Source organism: Oncorhynchus kisutch, linkage group LG7 (genome assembly GCF_002021735.2).
Source record: "Oncorhynchus kisutch isolate 150728-3 linkage group LG7, Okis_V2, whole genome shotgun sequence".
NCBI classification, from domain to species: Eukaryota; Metazoa; Chordata; class Actinopteri; order Salmoniformes; family Salmonidae; genus Oncorhynchus; species Oncorhynchus kisutch.
The window spans coordinates 30,127,144-30,145,468 of NC_034180.2; the positions used below are offsets into that span (position 1 = coordinate 30,127,144).

The 18,325-nt window shown below is 41.3% G+C and overlaps 2 long non-coding RNA genes across 6 annotated transcripts; both read left to right on the plus strand.

The window, feature by feature from the left end:
* The first annotated feature begins 13,219 nt into the window (after positions 1-13,219).
* Positions 13,220-14,364, plus strand: LOC109893921 (uncharacterized). Of its 4 annotated transcripts, none has more exons than XR_002255805.2 (4): positions 13,220-13,417; positions 13,586-13,704; positions 13,798-13,868; positions 13,997-14,364. It is a non-coding gene; the product is annotated as an uncharacterized LOC109893921 (long non-coding RNA). The 4 variants fall into 4 exon arrangements; XR_004210618.1 differs by having other exon boundaries at positions 13,586-13,664; XR_004210616.1 differs by having other exon boundaries at positions 13,220-13,689.
* Positions 14,365-14,476: 112 nt separating this feature from the next.
* On the plus strand, positions 14,477-17,447 carry LOC109893920 (uncharacterized). 2 transcript variants are annotated; one of them, XR_004210615.1, is made up of 4 exons: positions 14,477-14,755; positions 14,865-16,684; positions 16,786-16,922; positions 17,049-17,447. It is a non-coding gene; the product is annotated as an uncharacterized LOC109893920 (long non-coding RNA). The 2 variants fall into 2 exon arrangements; XR_002255804.2 differs by having other exon boundaries at positions 14,477-16,684.
* The last annotated feature ends 878 nt before the right edge of the window (positions 17,448-18,325 follow it).

The window sequence follows — 18,325 nt, forward strand, 5'->3', positions numbered from 1 at the left end:
TATTCAAATAATTGTCGCTCAGGCCGATTCATCTGCAACAGCCAGAAGTCTGACACTAATCTGGTTTTCCAACAGCAAGACTCAAATCAACATTGCAGTCTTGTCGTTGTTTAAAAAAAAATCTGTATAATGTTGAAATAAACATGTTCACCACCCCCCCATGTCAGACACTCTCAAACTGAAATCATATGTGTGTTCCTTGTACAATCAATTACTGAGAGAGAGCCTCAAATATCATATTCATTTGTATATAGGCTATCCACTGCAAAGCCTACAAGAAATTGGTTCCTGTTTCAGTCATGTCTTTGGTCACATTTGCGTGGGGTGGCCGTGGGTCAAACAAAAACACTCTAATGATTGGTTGACAATAGAGCCTTCCACAATGCAGGCGATGGCCGCAGGATGAAGCTGATAAAGAGCAACAGAAACTTGCAGTCAAAAGTGAATGACCTTTGATCACATGTAAAGGTAATGCAGTCGACATGTAGGCTCAAGTCGGACAATTTTTACCCACATAATGCAACACACTTTGAAAAACTTGACAAAAGGGATCCGCTCGAACATGCCCATGTACATGCTCACAGAATGAGTTTCTCATGTTTGATTCATGCCTATGCTGATGCTGTGTTGTGGCTGATTGCATGTGGGCTGAGTGTGTAAATGAGATAACATGGCTGATATGAAGAAGTGTTGGTGGAGGGTAGGGATGGAGGGCTGGAAGGATGGGAGGGAGGAGAAGAGAAGTGGGACATATGGGTAGATGACATCCCAGAGATGAAGTGTAATCTTTGTGACAACTGATGATGTAAAAAGGACTTTATAAAAGAATTGTATTGGTTGATTTGTTGATCTTCCATAGAGAGATTCATTGTACAACAATGATACGTTATGGTTAACAAAACCTGTTGAGTGTAGGGGGCAGTATTTTGATGTTTGGATGAAAAACACTCTAAAGTTTTCAAAACTGTCAATATTGTCTGTGAGTATAACAGAACTGATATTGCAGGCGAAAACCTGAGAAAAATCCAACCCGGAAGTGCTGTTTTTCATGAAAGCTCTCTGTTCCATTGCCTGCCTTCACTCCATTTAAAGGGTTATCAACCAGATTCCATTTCCTATGGCTTCCCCGTGGTGTGAACAGTCTTTAGACATAGTTTCAGGCTTCTATTTTGAAAAATGAGCGAGAAAGATCACTTCGCGTCAGTGGATGGCTGGGTGCCAGCAGCATTTTGCATACGCAAAAGCTTGGAGCAGACTCTCTCTCTCTCCTATTGAAGAAGCTACAGTCCCGGTTGAAATATTATTGATTATATATTGTAAAAACAACCTGAGGATTGAAAATAAAAACGTTTGACATGTTTCTACGAACTTTGCGGATACTATTTGAATTTCCGTCTGTAATGTCGTGACCACTCGAGCCTGTGGATTTCTGAACATAACGCGCCAACCCAATGGAGGTATTTTGGATATAAAAATAATAATCTTTATCTTTATCTTTTCTGACTTTCGTGACCAATCTACTTGGCTGCTAGCTGTTTGTAATGTTTTGTCTACTGAGAGAGGTGTCCTTACATAAACGCTTGGTGTGCTTTCGCCAAAAAGCTTTATTGAAATCGGACACGCCAGGTGGATTAACAACAAGCTAAGCTGTGTTTTGCTATATTGCACTTGTGATTTCATGAAAATTAAATATTTTTAGTAATTTATTTTGAATTTGTCGCTCTGCAATTCAGCAGATGTTGACAAATGATCCCGCTAACGGGGTAGGTGCATCAAGAAGTTTTACCATCTGATAAACATATGTTGTGCAACTAATACATATGTTCTACAGCTATATAGAATAGAAACCTGAAAATGTGTTGTTATTGCTATATCCCATGTTATTGATTTGACATCGTATAAGGTGGTGATAGTGCTGTGGGTGTGAGCAGGGCAGGACTAGACCTATGAGCTGATGTTAGGGGCCAAAAGGTTAGACTAGTGGTCAAGTAGTGACACCTGCTGGACATAGAAATAGTGAAACTTTCTCTCTGTCTCTCTCTTTTTTCTTTCCCTTTAGCTCTGAAAAGTGATTGAAATGGTTGTAATGTAAAAGCTTCCTTCACTACTAGACTTTACCTGACCCATTACCATCTAACCCTCCCCCCCATTCAATTAATTCCTGAATTCATTAGGACTACAACCAAAACACAGCATGCTGAAATAGTTCCTTGCTACTGGGGAAGCATTTTCATCCTCTCAGCTCCTGTAAGGGTTAAGAGCTCATGCATAATGAAACGTGGTCCATGTGATCGTTGCTCATTAAGAGATGGTTGACTAGGTCCTGGGGGGCTCTCAGAGAGAGAGGAGGGCCATGAAGGGTTAATGAGTCATCCCTTTTTCTTCCGATAGTGTTAAAGGTCTGTGCTGGGAGTCTGTGAACTTGCCACTGTATATACACTATGGGCCAGTTCTGTTTGAATATACAGAATTTAACATGGGGGTATGGTAAACTCTGATGTATTCTCTCAAACGTTGACCTGAGCTGAAGAACAGCAACCCAGTAAGGTTGCAATATTTATGTCTGTTTGTATAATTTTCTGAGCAGTACTTGCTTAACCTCCAGCTTATACTTGCTTAATTAACCACCTCCAACAATATGGGACAGGCTAGGCTGAGGGAATGAGGAGACTTGTAGAGTTTACACATAGTTTACAAAACAGAGCTCCAAGCACTGTCTCCCTCGGCGTGCCTGCTGGGTAGATTGACAGTGCCGCGTTTCCCTCAATGGACAGCAGATGCCCCCTGTGACTCCTTTTATCTCTGTTTTCATTTCCATATTCATTCTTCAATAGATTTTATTTTCCTTCCTTTTCTTCTGAGTGTGGCATCAATGTCATTAAAATTCATATTCATGCTGTTTATGCAGATGTTTCTCCACAGCGTGTTCCAGAAACAGTCAAATCGAAATCAAATCACATTTATTTATAAAGCCCATTTTACATCAGCAGATGTAAAAGTGCTTATACAGAAACCCAGCCTCAAACACCAAACAGCAAGCCAAGCAGATGTAGAAGCACGTTGTCACTGCATGACGATCTGCTGCTGCCCTCCCCCCATCCCTCAACCTCTAGATCTTTCTATGCAGATGCTGCTAGCAGATTCCAAGCAGACAGCCTCGTCTATTTGAAACGCTTTACTGACTGTAGTTCAAAGACCGTGTGTTATTGTATTACCCATGCCCTCATAGAGCTCTGCCTGAAAATCACCACGAGGAATCAGCCTGATGATAGCAGAGGACAGGGGGTATATAGTATGTTAGATCCTCTGGTGCTCTTTACAGGGCCTACAGATGACTTGGCTGCAGCCCTCCCTGAGTGTCTTGTTGAACCTCCTCTACGGCAGAGGTGGAAAAAGTACCCAAATTGTCATACTTGAGTAAAATGAAATACTAAAAGTCTAAAAGTGGTTGGTTTTAAGTGTACTTAAGTACAGTGTGGGAAAATACTAAATTGTCATACCTGAGTAAAAGTAAAAAGTAAATATTATACATCAAATTAAGTATATTATATTAAGGAAAACAGTCAGTATGATTTTCTTTTTATTTATTTACGGACAACTCCAACACAGACATCATTTCCAAACACAGTATTTGTGTTTAGTGAGTCCGCCAGATCAGAGGCAGTAGGGATGACAACACAGTATATTTCGAATGCTCAGGCTGTCCCGTCTGAGCATTCAAAATGTAAGGAGCTTTGGATGTCACTGAAAATGTATGGGAGGAAAAAGTACATATTATCTTTAGGAATGTAGTGCAGTGAAAGTAAAAGTAGTCAAACATATGAAGTGTAATGTACAGATAGCCCCAAAAACTACTTAAGTATTTTACAGTTTTTTCCAACTGCTTACACAAGTTTTCAAAACTGTCTCCTTTTTTTCAAAACTCTACACACAATTCCCAAAACTGCACACACAAAATGCAAAATGCCTCACATCTCCTTCAAAATGCCATAAACACATGTCAGAATGAAGCATTTGCATCAAATGGCAAACACTGCTTTCATAATAGTAAATTTTTGGACATACCATGTAAACACTGTTGTTCTAAATCTAAAGCTCTTTGGTATTTCATAGGCTTATATCTACATTTCAATACAATGTTCTACAGTGAAAGTAATCTGCTGAGCGGGGTAACAAGTACACTGTAAACACCAATGTAATGTAGAAACAGAAAATATTTATGTAAACCAAAAGTATATTCTTTAGAATACAGTAAAGAACACAATTTGTGTGTGTGGGGTCCCAGGGATTCAGTCCAGGAATTGGTGGTGGGGGGGGGGATCACCAGTGCTAAGCTACGCTTCATCGCTTCTCCTGCCTGAGTCTGGCCACAATACTTCGTCCACATCACAGGATACGTTTTCTCTTGCCAAACATCGAGGGAAGTATCTCCTAGCATGGCGTATCCAAACTTGGACAGAGGCACCCTCTATGTCCCCACATAGACCATATTTATAATTGCAGTCTCTTGTACATCTGTAAACAAGCGTCCTCGTCCTCCATGATGTCTTTGCCTTTCCACTCGGTACAGAATTCAAACACAGTATGTGTTCTGCATACTGTACAAAAAAATGTAGTACAGCATGATAACCAACCTCATTCATTCAATGCAGTGCAGTAAATGGATGGCTGAGAGTTACAAATGTTTATGCAATAATATGCAATCGTACGTATTTTACAGTACATTGCTGTAATGCTAAAATAGTCATTAGATAGTTGCATACCTGTTCTCATTTCCGAAGGTTCGAATTATGGACGCCACTGTAAATCGACTCAATTTGGGCTGGACTCTCAGTCCAGCCTCTCTCATGGTCAAACCGTGGTTGATCACATGATCAACAAGTTTTGCCCTAATCTCATCAGAGATGGCTCTCCTTCCTTCTCTTCTTTGCCCTCGTCCTCTTCCTCTCCATCCTACTCCTCTTGCTCTCTGTCCATTGTTGGCATCCATTGTTCAAAACAGGTCATCTAACCTTTTGACCTATTTATAGGCCTATACTACAGTAAAGCAGTGATTGGTTAGTGATCAGTTAAGCTATTAGTGTTTGCACATGTGAGGAGTGTGTGTGTGTGACCTGGTGAATAAGTGTAGCATTTTGATTGGTTGTGTTTGGAAAAGGAAAGCAAGTCACTTCCTGTTCGATTTTTGTGTTTTAGGAAGATAATTGTGTGTAGTGTTTTGAAAAAAGTGTTTTATGCAATTGACAACTGAGTCAAACGCTGAGAAATAGCTTATGGTTTTGGAAATTTGGTGTGTAGTTTTGCACTTTGAGTGAGAGGTTTCAAAAATCGTGTGACATGAAAAGATTTTGTGTGTTGGAAAAAAACTGTAAAATATTTTCTCTAAGTACTTTACACCACTGTTCTACAGTCATACCTCTAATGTAATGGCTTTGTATTTCACTGCCTGCCATACTGAACAGTTGAAGTAAATGGGTTTATGTGTGCGTGTAGCAGAGCGCTTTCTCAGCCAGAGAGGCTACATTTTTTCTTGTGAAATCTCATTTTGAATGCATGACACTGAAAATATTATAGCAGCTACTGTAGCTTTACACTTCTTCCCAGCAGGAAGTCACAATGCCAAGTAGGGTAACCCATTGCCAAGCCAGTACGGGTTTACTGAGGTCACTATGAAGAGGAGAAGATGATGGGCACAATACACACATCCGTATCCTATCCACGCTCCAGCTCCAGTGTCTCCAGTGTCTCCAGTGTCTCTCTGTGTTCAATGCTGCCCAGAACAATAAGGGAAAAAGCAACAGGGCCCATCTGATCTAGAATCTAATCTAGGCTTCATCATACTGTGAGGAATTAGGACAAAACTGGAGTTATTTGTATTATACTGACTCAAAATGAGTCATCTTGCCCCTCCCAGTGGTCAGAATTGGTACTGAATTTAGGGGGAAAAGGCAGATTTTTCCTTTCTTTATTGAAGATATTCAGTTAAAATATCTCCCCTCTTCAGATGAAGATGTTGAGTGTGCCTTCACTGATCCTGGCCATATGATCTCAGTATCAAGGAAAGTACGGTGGTCAGTCAACACTCTCAACAGTCTCTCCTATTCAGACTAATGCAATTTCAGCCCTAATCTGATCAGTAAAGTGTCTGCTGGACTCAGGTCTTCCTGTCTGCAGGCTGCTAATGGGCCTCCTGACTAGGGGTGTTAGCATGAAGGAGAGGCTCTGTGACTGGATGGGACACAGGGAATTGATGTGACCTTCATAGACCTGAGAGGAGAAGAAGACAGGAGTTCCAGGAATGAAATAGAGAGCACATACATTCAGAGGAGATCAGAGTCACATGCAGCAGCCTCAAAGCAAATGAGGGGTCTTCGGCAATTAGAGCTGTCAATTAATGAGATTATAGGATTCTATAGGTGGGGTGTGGGTGGGGGGGGGGTGTACACGAGGGTTTACTTTATGGATGAGAGTTAATTCTATTTATGTTGATTTTTGTATGTTCTCTGTTATTTCACTGATAATGGTTTACTGAGCCAAAGCATGTATTTAACACTTTTAAAACTGCATGCAAACTTCATCTAGGAGCAGTCTTCTACTTATTGTCACAATGATATCCATTTGCCCTTGTCATCTTTTATTATTCCCTCTCTCTCTCGATCTCTCCCTCTCCATCAGGTGGCGCTGTGGTTTGTTTTTTTTTTTTTTTTTTATCTACTCTTCACTGTTCATTCAATCCATAAAACAGAACACCAGGCACTCTGCATCAATGTCATCACAGACCACGGTTAGGCACCATACACACCTGAGCTTCAGTCTGTCACAACACAACAGGACTGTGTTCCCAGCAGCCATCCATAACAGAACTTCCTTGGGTAAATACTGTATGTTGCTGCATTTTACTTCCTGTCTGCGATTGTGATCAAATGGAGTGCTGGAGCGACCAGATGATAGGCTTCAACTTTCTTCGTTTTAGTTTTTAATATAATGCCAGCACAGCTACATGGAAAGTAAAGGAGAGGCTGGAAGAGAAGAGAAAGGGAGGAGGGTAGTAGAGGAGAGAGTAGTAAGTGGAGGGAGGTCTGTACTCCTGTAGGAAACCTGTTCAACTTAATGTTTAATAAGCTACTGGTCACAGAGCCAGGGTAACTCTATCCTCTCAGGAGACAAATGGTGTGTGTTTCTCTGTGTGCGTTTTTCTTACGTGTGTATGAATGCATATATATGATTCTATGGCCTGTGTAAATCAGATACACCGTTGATTAGCTGATCCTAAACAGATCTGTTGTTCAAGTCATTGATAGCTTTCATCATGAATCCCTCCACCACAGTCTCTGAGGAGGGGAAAGTAATAATAAATGTTACCTCATCAGCGGTAGTTTGACACATCTTTTCACATGATTCATTACTCTTCACAGCCTGCTGCTCTTCCTGTCTCTCAGAGGTGATATGATTAATCATTTAGCAGTAAAATGCAAATATCAGACCTGGGACAAATACAGTGGGTATCATAAATATTCACGCCCCTTGGATTTCTTCACATTGTATTGTGTTACAAAGTAGATTCAAACAGATTTAAGTCATAATTTAAACTAGGCCACTCAGGAACATTCACTGTCTTCATGGTAAGCAACTCCAATGTAGATTTGGCATTGTGTTGTAGGTTATTGTCCTGCTGGAAGGTGAATTACTCTCCAAGTGTCTGGTGTAAGGCAGACTGAAGCAGTCTATCCCATTTCTTTTTATCCTGGAAAAACTCCCCAGTCTTTGCCGATATCAAGCATACCCATACCATGATGCAGCCACCACCATGCTGGACAGTAAGAAGGCAGTTTACTCAGTGATGTGTTGTGTTGGATTTGCCCCAAACAGAAGGCTTTGCATTTAGGCCAAAAAGTGTGTTCCTTTGCCGTGTTTATTTGCAGTATTACTTTAGTGCCTTGTTGCATGTTCTGGTATTTTTTATCTCTGTCATTTAGGTAATTATTGTGGAGTCACAACAATGTTGTTGATTAAGCCTCAGTTTTTTCCCATCACAGCCATTGAACTCCGTAGCTGTTTTAAAAATCGTCAATGGCCTCATAGTGATGTCTATCTTTGATGTGTCTGGGTGGTTTAATACATCATCCATAACGCAACTATTAACTTGACCATGCTTTAAGTGATACTCAATGTCTGATTTGTTATTCTTACTCTTTTAACAATCACTGCCCTTCTTTGAGGCTCTCGAAAGGTTCCTGATCTCTTTAGTTGAATCTGCTCTTTAAATGCAATACTTGACTGAGGGACCTTAGAGGTGTTGTATGGGGGACAGAGGAAGGGGTAGTCATTTAGAAATCAAATCAAATTTATTTATATAGCCCTTCGTACATCAGCTGATATCTCAAAGTGCTGTACAGAAACCCAGCCTAAAACCCCAAACAGCAAGCAATGCAGGTGTAGAAGCACAGTGGCTAGGAAAAACTCCCTAGAAAGGCCAATACCTAGGAAGAAACCTAGAGAGGAACCAGGCTGTGTGGGGTGGCCAGTCCTCTTCTGGCTGTGCCGGGTGGAGATTATAACAGAACATGGCCAAGATGTTCAAATGTTCATAAATGACCAGCATGGTCGAATAATAATAATAATAAGGCAGAACAGTTGAAACTGGAGCAGCAGCACAGTCAGGTGGAAGTTGAAACTGGAGCAGCAGCATGGCCAGGTGGACTGGGGACAGCAAGGAGTCATCATGTCAACCTCTATTATTTCAGTCCATGTAACCTATTTGACATTTTACTCCTGAACTAATTTAAGCTTGCCTTAACAAAGGGGGTGAGTACTTCTGCAATGACTATTTTATTTCGTTTTTATTAACTTGTACAAATGTGTAGAATTTTCTTTTCACTTAATCTCTCAAAATGTGTCATTGACCTCAACAATTAGGGCCCCAGGACCAGTGAAAGCAAAATAACCATATTTTACAGTAGGTATGTTGTACTTTTTTGCATTTGCATCTTTCTTTTGCTGTCAAACCCACCGCTGGTGTGCATGGCAAAAGACCAGGCCAGCCCTAGTCTTTTGGGGGCCTGTCATCTACTTTCCTAGCTAGCCAGACAGTTTTATTTTGCTAACGTTAGCTAGCTAGCTACTGTAAATGTTATTGTAGCTTTGTAATGGGTGTCGTCAGAAGGATGAGACCAAGGCCCAGCGTTCTTTGAGTTCCACATAAATTTATTAACAAAGTGAAACTTTAGAAAATACAAAACAATAAAGAATACAACGCCTCAACAGCTTCGTTGTACAAACTACCTGCACACCAACAAAGAACAAGATCCCACACAGAAGGAGGGAAAGGGCTGCCTACAACGATAGACAGCTGCCTCTGATTGGGAACCAGACTCGGCCAGAAACAAAGAAATAAAGAACATAGAATTCCCACCCAAATCACACCCTGACCACACCAAAAGAGACATAAAAAGGCTCGCTAAGGTCAGGGCGTGACAAGCTCTGTTTGTATGTGGCTTGCACTTCAATGGCATCCCTGAAGGAGGTTTTCTTTTATATTTCCAACCAGGTGAAGTACCATGAAGGCACCACTGATCTCGACAAGAGATGTCACAATTCAGGGTAATGTTAAGCAGTTCACTTCTATTAGATAACTGGACAGATTTAGCTATGCACAACCATTTTTCAACCACCATTTTCCATCTAGCTAGTTGGTCATCTGCATGTTGCTAGCTATACATATAGTTCATTGGAGGCTGCTGAGGGGACAATGGCTCATAATAATATCTGGAATGGAGTTAATGGAATGATATCAAACATGTTTCCATGTGGTTGATACCATTCCATTGACTCAATTTCAGCCATTATTATTAGCCATCCTCCCCTCAGCAGCTTCCACTGATATAGTTATGTCTCTCATATTGAGGTGTCTAGCTATAAGTTATTAAACCTGATCAATCAAATGGATAGGTGTAAGCAATTATGGTCATTCCAAATGCCTTTAATTAACTAGGTGTCTTCACTAGACATACAGAGAGAGAGCGGTGGGAAGAGAGTGGAAGGCAGACAGAGAAAGAGAGAGAGCGGTGGGAAGAGAGTGGAAGGCAGACAGAGAAAGAGAAACAGAGAGGTGGGAAGAGAGTGGAAGGCAGACAGAGAAAGAGAGAAAGACAGCAGTACAATTGTACTTAGACTTGAGTATTTCAACAACTCTTCTCTTACATCTTGTTAGTAAATCATATCTACCTTACGGAGGAAGGATGGCCAACCACACAGCAGGGTGATGTTTACTAAGGAGGAGAAGGAAGCCATGCTGACCGAGATGCATGCTGGCGGGAGTGAAGCACATGATTGCCAAAATCAACCTACGATTCTTCTGACGAGGAATTGTCAAGGAGGTGGACAGCCGGGCAATTGAAATAATATTTTGTTTATCAATCACATTTATTATATCTGAAATTATTATGATTTCAATGAATGTCATATCAGAGAGCACAAAATGTTTCAATTTGACACTTTTTGCTTAGTTTTTTGCGATTGCTAAACGACAGTGGGCACAACTGGAGTCACATGTGCAAAACTCTAACTACAGTCTGCACTACCAACAGTCACCTGAGCTAAACAGTTCACATCACCTGCAAAACTCATTCCAAGCAACACAACTCTTAACACATGGCTCAAAACACACTCAGTGCAGCCAAACACTATGCACAACCCTCACTGAGATAACACACACTGTCACTCAGAACACACTGAGAGTAAAAACACTATGCACAACCCTCACTGAGATAACACACACGGTCACTCAGAACACACTGAGAGTAAAAACACTATGCACAACCCTCACTGAGATAACACACACTGTCACTCAGAACACACTGAGAGTAAAAACACTAGCATCACCAATACAGAAAATACTAACTTTTCATCTTTACAGTTTGAACCATTTCAGTGACTTCATACAAAGTAATATTTTCTTCAAAGAACAGAGTGACATTCTTTCACATGATTTATTAAATTTTTTAGAACATAACAATTCTTTAAGGTAAATGAAAATTAGCAGTTTGCTTCAATAGTCTGTAGTAATTTACGGAATTACAGTAATGAGAAAAAAAGATAGAAACTAAAAGTACATACTGTAATTCGAACAAATAATTGAGGGGCTAATCCTGCCTCTCTCTAGCATCAGGCCACAGGTTCTCTTGCCATGCACCTGGGGAAGAACCTTCTGGAGTGCCTTATCCATCCCTGGCAGTCCTCTGGACTCGTGTCCTCACATCCGGCACGCATGGCTTCCAAAAGAGACATTTGGTCATGTGGGTGGTGACCAAACACTTTCCACCTCCAGGCAGAGAAAAACTCCTCTATTGGGTTGAGGAAGGGTGAATATGCAGGCAGGTACAAAACCATAAATCTGTGATGTGCTGCAAACCAATCTGTGACAGCTGCAGAGTGGTGAAAAGCAACATTATCGCAAACTATGACAAAAACTTGGGGGTTTCTTACTGGCTCCCCCTGTTCTGCTGGCACTAGCTGAGCATAGAGCTGTTCTAGGAAAGCTATAAGCCTTTCTGTGTTGTATGGGCCAATGAGTGGCGTGTTGAGAAGCAAACCATCATTGGCCATTGCAGCACACATGGTGATATTTCCCCCCCTTTGGCCTGGAACCTCCACAGTGGCCCTTTGACCTATAACATTCCTTACTCTGCGCTGTGTTTTAGCAAGGTTAAATCCAGCTTCATCGATAAATACAAATGAATGTGGTCTTTCCAGTGCATCCACCTCCATTACTCTCTGAAAAACAGTGCACAGTTTTACTGTAGAAATGCTAGTGTTTTTTTTTACTGTAAATATTTTGTATAACTGTGTACGTAACCTCAGACGTCTTACCTTGACATATTGGTATCTTTGCTCTTTTACCCGTTCACTGTTTCTCTCGAATGTCACGCCTTGGTCTTAGTGTTTTGTGTTTTCGTTATATATTTGGTCAGGCCAGGGTGTGACAGGGGTTTACGTGTTGTATTCGTATTGGGTTTTGTAGGCATTGGGATTGTGGTTGATTAGGGGTGTGTCGAGTGTAGGCTTGGCTGCCTGAGGCGGTTCTCGATCAGGGTCAGGTGCTTCTCGTTGCCTCTGATTGGGAACCGTATTTAGGTAGCCTGAGTTTCGCTTTGTCTTTCGTGGGTGATTGTTCCTGTCTCTGTGTAGTGTTCACCAGATAGGCTGTAATAAGGTTCACGTTCCGTTTGTTGTTTTTGTATTTATTCGTTATTTCATGTACCGTCACTTTTTTCATTAAAAACATGAGTAACCACCACGCTGCATTTCGGTCCGACTCTCTTTCAACGAACGAAGAACGCCGTTACATCGAACGGTACAGTGTATAACTGTTTCATTGTAACTTGGTGTTTCTTTAGGACTCGAGCAATAGTTGTTGTGCTGACAGAATTAACATTTTCAAATATATCATTATCAGCCAGCACTCTATCTTGAATCTCCCGCAGTTTTATTGCATTGTTGACAACAACCATGTCAACAATAGCATTTTCCTGCGCATCTGAAAATATTTTTCCTCTTCCCCCTGTTGGGGGCAGCCTTTGGGTCCTGTTGTAAAAATATATTTTACAGTCAAACTTACTGTAATATGTCTGTGTAAATATTCTATAATTGCAATACAAAATAGATTCCTGTAATGTTTTCATTTACTGTAAGGATGTAGCTCTCACCTGTTTGCATGATGGAAAATTCGCATTACAGATGCCACTGTGGATCTTTGCAGATTGGGTTGCACCCTCAACCCTGCCTCTCTCAATGAGACCATGGTTCACGACATGGTCTATAAGTGTAGCCCTTATTTCATCTGAAATAACAGCTCTTTGTCTTCCTCCACGCATCCGCCCTCTCCCTGCCACCCTTCTCCCTCCACGAACCCATCTTCCTTGTTCCATTTCCAAAATGAGTCTTTCTGAGCTCTATATATATGTGTGTGTGTTCACTAACAAGTCTAAAACAAGACACCTGCTTAGCCATTCAGCTGAAATTGCAATCAGCAGTGTTTGAAAGGCACAAGGCTGAAATCTATTCCGTTTTGAATGTGTGGTTCACAGTTTTGACAGCAGTGTGTTAGCATTTGAACAAAGTGCTGTAAATCCACAGTGTTGTGCAGGTTGTGGTTAAAGTCATGGGATAAGTGTGTAGAGTTTTGAAAACTGTTCAAGCAATGAAAAACGAACTAGAGTTTGGTCCACATGAACTGCTGCTGTGCAGACTGTAGTTAGAGTTTTGCACATGTGACTCCAGTTGTGTCCACTGTCGTTTAGCAATCGGAAAAAAAACTAAAGGTCAGTACCCTGTCAAGCCAGTCAGAAGTTTCATAGTGCGAAGACTGTGGCGCCAGAGTTGAAGCACATCAAAGTTGTTTCACCAATGCACATGATCAGTAAGTGTCCCAATTCAGATTTTGCCCTGATAAGTTGTTTTGTAATGGTTGCTTTTATTTGACCACAGCGGAGTTCAATATTATTGTGTGTGTCCTTACAAATATGAAAATCTGCATACTGTATGACACAGAATAAAGTAATCTTCTTTCTAACACTTTAAATGTTAGGGGTGGACCTCATCGGACCCTTCACGAAATCCAGGAATGGCAGCAGCTGGTGTCTGACGGCGACCAATCACTTTACCAAGTGGGTGGAGGCAATACCTATTAAGGTCAATAAAGGAAGAGTACGTGTGTAACTCTAAATTCCCTTCTGTAACCCATTTAAAAGGGTGCTTGGAACCAAAACTAGATTTTTGTTTTGTATGATACCCATCAAGGACGAGACTGGCAAGGCCATGGTTCTCCTGAGGTCATCTTGAGTGACCGAGGTCATGAACGCTGGAACAAGGTACGGATGTTATAGGTTATATTCTGTCACCAATGGTTTGTTTTATTTGTTTTTCCATGGAACATAATCAGACATATTTCAATATCTTACATTGTCAATAGATATGGCTTTCCTACCCCCTTCTCCAGGTTTGGTGAATGGACCAACCAGACCCTCAAGACTGGCATGGGAATGTCCCTTGATTGGTACCAGGAATGGTGGGAGAACAACCTGAAGGTAATTCTCTTTGCACACAACAGCATCCAGGCCTCCACCGAGTACGGACAGGAGCAGCAGCTGTTGACTGAGGTAAACAATGCAATTGTATATACAATTATTGCTTATACTGTAGTTTTTCAATTTGGTATTTACTTTGTGTTTGTCTATTGACATTTTTGTATAACATACTTTCAGATCTTCCTGAGTGGTGCAGTGGTCTAAGAACTGCATCACAGTGCTAGCTGTGCCACTAGAGATTCTGGGTTAGAGTCCGCAACCGGTAGACCCATGGGGCGGCGCACAATTGGCCTAGTGTCGCCCAGGTTAGGGGAGGGTTTGGCCAGTGAGGTCCTTGTCCCATTGCGCACTAGTGACTCCTGTGGCTGGCCGGTCTGTGCACGCTGACACGGTCGCCAGGTGCACAGTGTTTCCCCCGACACATTGGTGTGGTTGGCTCGTGGGTTAAGTGGGCATTGGATCAAGAAGAAGTGCGGCTTGGCTGGGTTGTGTCTTGGCCTTGGCCTCTCCCGACTCTGTATGGGAGTTGCAGCAATGAGACAACACTGTAACTACCCATTGGATACCACGCAATTGGGGAGGAAAAAAAGGGGTAACATTTTAAGTTGTCGAACCAGATCAGAAAAACCTTCGTGGACCACCTTCAGGCACCGACTGAGAAGGATGTGGAGGTAAAAATGATTGTCCGCTATTAATTTATTTTCTGGCTCTCCAAGAGATATGTAAGAAATGTATTTGTAATGTGAAATATAATTGCATTAATTGCTGTTATCAATTAAGGTGAGACTGAACATTGTCAAGGCGAAAGAAAAACAGAAGGAGAGCTACTGGAGCAGAGTCAAGAAGGGGACCAAGTGCTACTACATCCAGGCAATTTACTTGGTTTGGAAGAAGGACGAAAGGAAGCCGAGACCTGGGAAACCTCGCTGCTCTTTCACTCCTAGCTGGGGTCACCATCTGTTAACTTGCGGAACACCTCGACAACATCCGCTGAAAAGGCAGAGCGTGAAATTCAACTTTCATACAAGTGCAATACACCAAATTAAAGCTTACCTTCTTGTTAATCTACCCGTTGTATCCGATTTCAAAAAGGCTTTACAGCGAAAGCACACCATATGATTATGTTAGGTCAGAGCCTAGTCACAAAAAAACATACAGCCATTTTCCAGCCAAAGAGAGGAGTCACAAGCAGAAATAGAGATAAAATGAATCACTAACCTTTGATGATCTTCATCAGATGACACTCATAGGATTTCATGTTACACAATACATGTATGTTTTGTTCAATAAAGTTCATATTTAAATCCAAAAATCTCAGTTTACATTGGCGCGTTGTGTTCAGTAATGTTACGCCTCAAATATCCAACGAATTTGCAGAGCCACATCAATTTGCAGAAATACTCATCAACTTTGATAAAAGATAAGTGTTATGCACAGAATTAAAGATATACTTCTCCTTAATGCAACCTGCTGTGTCAGATTTCAAAAAAGCTTTACGGAAAAGCACACCATGCAATAATCTGAGTACAGCACTCAGACACAAAAACAACCCATACAGATACCTGCCATGTTGTGGAGTCAGTAAAAATCAGAAATGGCGTTATAAATATTCACTTACCTTTGATCTTCATCAGAATGCACTCCCAGGAATCCCAGTTCCTCAAAGTCCATTTCTATCCAAATACCTCCTTTTATTAGCGAGTTTTGTTCACAAATCCAAACTCACGAGGCGCGGGCAAGTCCAGGCGACAGTTCAGACAGAGTCCAAAAAGTTATATTACAGTTCGTAGAAACGTCAAACGATGTATAGAATCCATCTTTGGGATGTTTTTATCATAAATCTTCAATAATGTATCAACCAGACAATTCCTTTGTCTTTAGAAATGCAATGGAACGCAGGTCGCTCTCACGGCCAAGCACCTGATTGAAACAGCACTTATGCGCTCCTCCTTCACAGTAGAAGCCTGAAACAAGACTGTTGACATCTAGTGGAAGCCTTAGGAAGTGCAATATGACCCCATAGACACTGTATATTGGATAGGCAATGAGTTGAAAAACTACAAACCTCAGATTTCCCACTTTCTGGTTGGATTTTCTCAGGTTTACGCCTGCCATATGAGTTCTGTTATAGTCACCGGTCTTCTAGCCATCGCCAATCCATTTTTCATTTTCCATTTGTTTTGTCTCATTTTCCCACACACCTGGTTCTCATTTCCCTCATTATGTGTTGTGTATTTAACCCTATGTTTCCCCCATGTATTTGTGTGGCATTGTTTATTCTGTTCCATGTATCTGCGTGTTAGACTGTTGCGCTGGGTTATGTCAACCCGTATTGTATTTCGTTTTAGTTGTGCCGTGTGCTTTTGGTTCGCCTAAATAAAAGTCTCTGTTTGCTACCCAATATCTGCTCTCCTGCGCCTGAATCCCTGACAGCCATTTACGCATACCTGACACTGAAGCTAGTTTTAGTTTCCCTAACACTGATATTTTGATCTGTCTTCCTAGGGTTACCTCGGTGGAAGCCAACAATCTTCTACAGTTGGACAGTCAACCACTGAAAGCCCTGACGTCCTACACTTCAGTGAAACCCAATAGACAACGTATGTTAAGCTTTGGTTGACATTTGAGAAAGCAAGAAATTATAGTTATGCTGAGCTTATAAAAATGTACCTCTTCAATTTATCTCTCCAAATGACTTTAGGACCATCGACTGTCTGAGCCCCCCAGGAGGTATCCCATCCACCAGAACCTGTGAGTTCAGATCAGTCTGATTGTCACTGCTCTGAGTTGGAGGGGGACCAGCTTGTGGTAGGCTATACCTTCTAAAGGTGTTGAAAGGTACATACCATTTATAACACCACACAAATCCATCACATTTTCAAACAGTAAAGTATAACCTGTGTGTTTGCTGGTTTAAGTCTCTGTCTCCAACCCTGTTCCCTTTACTCTGCTCCTGTTCTCCAGGACCTAGAGGTTCTGCCTAACACCCAGACATGGATCCACCTGATGTCCTCCATTACCAACCACCCTCCAACGTTTCATTACATCATCTACTGTTATTGTAATGTTGTCATTATCTGCTAAGAAAGTTTTCTTCTATCATACAGGGCAATATTTGAGATACACAGATGAACTAAAAACACTAGCACTGCAAACACAGCAGTGCCTGGACTTTGCAGTCTTCCTCTTCAAGTCCCCCTTTCCGAGACTGGCTGCCTGTTGAGAACAAGTGACAGGCAGACCCTCCCACCCAGACAGTAACCACCTCCTTTATATTCCACACCCCAGAATTCAGTATTTCAGTCGATGATTGCCATGAGTGAACAAAAAAATCTGTGAAAATAAATTATTGACACAACTGTAGCAAAAAATATCAGTTTATGTATTCAAATCTTAAATATTGCCAGGTTGGTTTTCACAGCTGTTTCACAAGGTATTCATCATTGTAAATGGTAAAGTATCCATTGATTGGATTTTTTGGGGTCCACATTATTCATTGTTGTTTCCTCGGACCTGCTATAGATTCATATATATTCAACCACAAGGGTGTACTGATGAGCTATGCGAGATCTATTTTTTAAAAATCATAATAGAGGACTACTGAAATGATATTATATCTGTGTAAATAAGGAACGGGCAGGTTGAAATACAAACATGACAGCCAGACAAGCCAGTGTATGAATCAAATGGATTTGCATATGAATGGAGTTGAAATTTGCTGACTTCATGATCTGTAAGCAACCTTAATGTGTCAAGAAGATTACACATTTTATTTGCCATTTCTGAAATGTAGCAACGTTAGCTGGCTAGGCTAATTTACCAATCTAAAAATGTGTAGCTGACATGGGATAATTGAGTGACTGTCAGTGACTGACAAGTGAACAACTGCCGATGCCCATCCAAATGTCGAAACTGCACTTTGTAAGTTCTACTATTCTAGCTCTCCAAAGTAGGTTCAAACCAGTTCCCCCCTAAAAACATTGCCATTTTTATTTTTGAGGGGGCCCTACCGGCCGGGGGCCCTAAGCGACCGCATATGTCGCTCATGCCTGGAACCGGCCCTTGCCAAAGGGCTGTATTTTCACGTCATCTGACCATAACACCGGATATAATCCAAGTGCCAATGCAGTTAAGCAAACTCCATGCATTTACATTTTGTTGGATGACATGAACATAGGAAATCAAGGATCTGGAAAGATTCTGTAATGAGGAAAGGTCTAAGGCTCAGTGCCGTTATCCTC